We start from the raw sequence: 6,000 nt of genomic DNA, 5'->3' as shown, positions 1-6,000 counted from the left end.
CACGTCCGTAAGCTCCAAGACCGTACCCACCAAGGCCGTATGCGCCGAGACCATATCCGCCAACAAGACCATATCCGCGACCAAGACCATACCCACCACCAAGACCGTATCCAGCACCAAGTCCATAGCCACCATTAGAACCGACTACGGGGATTGTGGCGAGGGAGATACGGTTATTATTCTGGCTGCTGACTCCAGTGCTGAGGAGAACGGCTAAAGAGAAAGAAACATGAAATTATTATTAATGAACTATGTACTAAATAAATCACTTAAAATTAATTTCTAGTAATATTTTAAATTGAGTTTTTATATAAACCTTTGAAGATTAACGATGCATGTATTGTTTTACCTAACTCACTAATTTGCCATAACATACTTTTCCAGACTTGTCTCAAAGAAATCCATAAATTAAACAAAGAGATATACTTCAAAAATGTTTAGATTCTATTTATGTAGTATATTCACTATGATACTTTGAAACGGATGCCAATTGTTATATTTCAAGCATATAATTTTAAATAATGCTATACTTTAAATTGATTTGCCTTTTTTCTTATTACATTGTACTTGTAACTATGGTCTAGGAAAATATTCTGAACGTTTGTGTCTTTCTTTAAAAGAAAAAAAGATAATTAAATTTTGTCACTAACTAAATATAAGCGCTTTACTCTAAACTGCATGATACGTAGAAATCTAAACCAGTAAGTAGATAAATGAAATGTGAGTGATCTGAAGCAATAATGGAAGAGGTGTGATCCATTAAATAAGTGAGTCACAAAATTAATTGTGATTCACAAAATAAAAAAAAAATCGCTTATTCAATTTAGTGATTTTATGACATTCCTATTCTGTGAGAATAGATATATAGACATTCGCATGTAAGTAACACATGAATATAACAGCAAAGCAACCACTGGCAAAAAGGTAGAGTGATCTTATATATTTGATAGTTATAGTACAAATATTACATATCTGTAGCACATCTACTGTATTATGTAATACCGAATATATAGAAATAAGTGTACGTAGCTTATACGTACTTAACTAATGAAATTAATACATACCATAAGAAGTTCCGAAGAACAAAGCAAGGCACAACACGAGGGCAGAAGACATCTGTGGACAAAAGAAAATATTTTTCCCTTAAATATGCATTAATATTATACGTTTTAGCCCTGAAACTAAACTGAAAAATTATAAATTTTCATATTTTGTATTCAACGCATGCATATATTAAATTTTCACATATAGTAAAATCAATTAACATTGTAATAAAATCACTGGACTCCTAGTTTAATTTTGAAAATATTTGAAGGCTGCTGAAAATGGAATACATGCATTTCAAAGTATCTTGAAGCATATCTGATGTGAATTAACGTAACCTGTGTTAACAAATTAGCTGAAAATGTTTAAAAAATGCAAATATTTTTAGGATTCATCAGCGTATCAATTTGTAGTTGTTAAAAGAACTTCAGTTGTATCTTGGACCGAAATAATATAGCAGATTAAGAATTAGTAGGATATGAAAAAGTTGTTAGTTATGTGCATTTGATTAGCTGTCGGTGCTATAGATTAGAGCAAAGGCGTAAGTCTATTATTATTATTATTATTATTATTATTATTATTATTATAATTATTATTATTATTATTATTATTATTAGTAGTAGTAGTAGTAGTAGTAGTAGTAGTAGTAGTAGTAGTAGTAGTAGTGGTAGTAGTAGTAGTAGTAGTATTGAATATTTTCGTCGTAGAAATTTTATTATGCTTTATACAAATGGACACAGCACACAGATTTCTGGGAATCAATTATGTAATCTAAGATAAAGGACTTTCCTTATCTTATTTTACTGATATCTCTTTCAAAAATACGTGTAAAGAAGCCTTTTGAAGATTCAGATCTACTCTATTTAAATTGAGAACCTTTTTACAAAAGTTATTCACGCCAAAATTAATAATGTATCGTAAACTTTAGTCATAATATCACTTTATTTTTCACTGATTTTGGATCCATATTGTAGAGATCATTGGGAGATTTTAAATGATATATCAACTATTGAAATTGAAACATATTAGTTGAAAATATAGGTATATCTAATGAGCGGAAAGTAAACTTCACCCTTTAATTTTCAGGGAATTTTATGCGTTTATAATTGAAAAGCTTCAAAGAAATTTTACCTCATGTACGTACGCAATGAGAACAATCACGATACCCTAAAGAATACATAATAGTATGTCTTATAAAAGTCAAATATTATTATATATTTTTAACTGCAAAATTGTTCTATAAGCAAATAAAACAAGGCACATTGAGCGTTTTATTCCGTTTATCCACCTTTTTTTTTTTTATTCAACTCGTGATAATATGATATTTTAGTATCTTGAAGACAGGCAGTTTTATTTAAATCAGATAAATCTTGAAAAATTATATCGTAATACACATGCAAAAGACGATGTGTGAAATGGTAGACATTTAGGTTCACTCGCTTCAAAGAAATTGTATCATAATTTATGTACTTTATACGAGAATAATAAGAAACTACATATAGATAAAATATTTAAGACTTACTAATTAGCATTTAAAATGTCCTACTCCTTTAAAATAAAAAGTACACTGGATTTTTTAAATATTTTCTCATAGATTGTGCCATAGGAAACGGAAATGTAAACCAATCGTAATGTAAAGTGAAAAAGAAATTATTAACGTAACTAATTAAGAAACTATATAGAACTACACATTTTCACAATTAAACTATTAGATTACGATTGTATATATGTTACCATTTTGTTATGCTTAATTTTTCTTCAACGTAGAACTTGTATCTCAAACTGAACTGTAAAATTCAATAATTTTGCTCTTTTTATATAGCAGCGTCTAAGGAAATGACAACATAGATGTACTTATGTTAAATATGTGCAAAATATGTAGCCAGGAAATAACTTCCCTGCATCAACATTATCTTCTCATAATGCAGTATGTCTGATTGTGATAATTTCAATTATTTCCTTTCATTAATTAATTAACAAACTACTTTTTAATGTTATTTTAAATTTCCTAGTATGATTAAAAACTTCGTCTACAATCATTTAATTGGATTATTATTAACTGAAATATTTTAGATACTAGAAATACTTGACAAAGATTTTTTAATAGTCGGAAACCAATTTTGTAACTTCCTTTTGAAAATACAATTTCTACAGCTTCTTTTCCGTTTATAACTAAATAAAACTGGCAGAATTGTTTTATTCCATTACAGTTCGAGTAAACTTGTCTGAACAACAACAAAAATGAATGCATCCATTGTAAGTGTCTTTAAATTGTTTCATATTAGCATTATATTATTTCTTTCTTAAATCATCATTTCTACTAAATAAGAATTTCATTTATGAGGAATATATAATACATAATCATATAGGTTCATATACTATTGATGATTGTAAAGTATATGTTACTGTACATTTTTCTTGTAAGATGAATATTTTGTAATAGGAAAAGGCGAATGTCTTATTATAATGCTGTCAACAGAGTCCTTCCCATAATCAACTGTCATTTACTGATACATCTCAAAGGAAAAGACTCCTCGTTCTGTGAGAAATTCGATCATTCCATACTGATTTACTAGTACAGATTTAATACTATTATATATCGCTATGTTTCTCGTTATAGCTTTTGTACCCAAATCATAAATAGCTTGAAACCTGCGACATATCAAATCAAAAAATTACTATAATATATTATAAATCACAAACAAATTTATATTTATACCCTAAAATGGAAATAACAAGACATACTTATAGACATTTTTTTGGAGAAACCACGTAATAACATGGAAACAAAACAAAAAAATAACAGCTTAACAGTTTTTATTCACAAATACTCAAAAGATGTATGATATCGAAATTATATTAGTTCTCTTACTAAATCTGTTTTCAGGAGTGTATAAACTGTGAACTTTAAAATTCATAGCAAACGTGCCTAGTCTATACTTTATGCTAATTGTGTACCAGAATAACTTTAAGTTATCATTCCAACTATTATTGTGACTTAGTTATTTCATATTGAGTTTGGTTATGTTGTTGAAATTCCTCTTCGAGTCAAATATATTATTTTTCTTGTTTTCAAGATAATCTTTGCCCTCGTTGCACTTGCATCGTCTGCTTATGCCGTTGGTGTTCTTGGAGGAATTGGTGGAGGACTTGATTATTACGTAAGTACAACAATGATTTATATTACGAATACTCCTTTTCAAATCATGTGGATAGTTGCCATTAACAAATGATGTACTTGCATGACTTTTAACTTTTGATCTACTCTTATAAGTCTATGTATTGTGACGTCAATTAAACTAAGACAATATGCTTAAATTAGCTTGTTCATTCGTTATATTTAAATTCTTTTTATTATTTCGCACATATTACAAGGCTGGTTATTTATTGTTTGTTTCTTTTTCTTAGTAGCATTTCCAGTATACGAAATAATTTTTAGTTTATAAAATATTATGTGGTTTTCTGATACTTCCTAAGGTTAATTGATATTTCTCCTTGTGTATTACTTAATAGTTTCTTGGTGGTAATTTAATTATAAAAGTCGCCACACTACCATTAACATTTACACTAGATGGCATTTATTGGACTCCCATTCGAATCAAATAACAACTAAAATGCCCGTAACTACGTATTTTTAATTGAAAAGTATACAGATAATTACTATACATTATGGAGCTAAATTCGTTGAACAAAACCAGAGGAGTGATTCCTAGGAGTAAAACAAACAAAAAAGTTCAAATAAACATAGGGCGAAAACCCCATCGTTTACGTGTTATAGGCTGCTGAAATAATGAAAAAAAAATGCATTTTAAGGTTCATAGCTCCAAAACTATGGGACCTACCTTGGTCGGGTCAAGACTTCACTTAGGAACTAGTATGTGTCCTATCCAAAAATGCGTTTCAGAATCCTGAGGTGGTTCCACAACTTTTTCTAGGGAGTTTGACTACGGGTATATGATATAAAGTATGATCCAAGTACCTTCATAAAAATTGTTGCGTGAGTACCTTAGGATTCTAAAACATGTATTTTTGAGTATAGCACATACTAGTTTCTAAGTGGTCTCTAGTTCCTACGTTTTAGAGCTATGGATCTTTAGAATTAATGTTTTCATGTTTTCGGCAGCCTGTAACACGTAAACGAAAGGCTTTCGCCCTATGTTTATTGAAACTTTTTTTATGTTTTACTCTCAGGAATCACTTCTTTGCTTTTGTACAACGAATTTAGCGCCATACACAATATGTAGTACATACAGCTGAACATGGATGAACGTTTTTTTCGATTCTGATGACATTATATTGTTAGAATAAATGTTGAGTAGGCAATTCAGTTTAGCTGTACCCTAATTTACAATCATAGAACAACGTGATATTTCTGGGGACGAGTTCAACATCTTAATAATTGAAATTATGGAAAACTGCTCGAAACAATGAACAAAATTGTTTGTTTTACCACTCATCCAATTACAGAAATTATTATTAAAGTCATTTAATTCCATTTCTCCGTGTTTCTTTGCAGAATATTATACATATTTCGTGAACAATTTTCTATGTCAACTATGTAAGAGTTTCAACAAAAGTATGCACTGTGTTTCTAAGAAGAATAATGTGTTTAGACCTATGCATGTGTCCTTTTGGTTCAAACAATAAATAAGTTTCATTTCACATTAAGTTTTCATTAAATACAAAATTAGAATAAATCAGTATTTAAATATACTGACGGATTCAACATTAGAAATAAGAACTAACATTAAACTTACAATTGATTTTTTTTAAAGCAAAGCGCGATTCTACTTATACCATATTAGTTTTCTCTTACGTGGAACCAATATTAAAAATGAAATGTACAGGTTGAAAATTAGTAATTACAGGACGGTAAATCAAACTATTGTGTCCTTGGAACACCAAAGACAGGTAAAATGAATATTATTTCTTATTAAATAAATTGTCTATACATTA

Source organism: Thermobia domestica, chromosome 5, assembly GCF_964235325.1.
Source record: "Thermobia domestica chromosome 5, izTheDome1.hap1.1, whole genome shotgun sequence".
Taxonomy (NCBI): domain Eukaryota; kingdom Metazoa; phylum Arthropoda; class Insecta; order Zygentoma; family Lepismatidae; genus Thermobia; species Thermobia domestica.
This window is presented reverse-complemented; position numbering follows the sequence as displayed.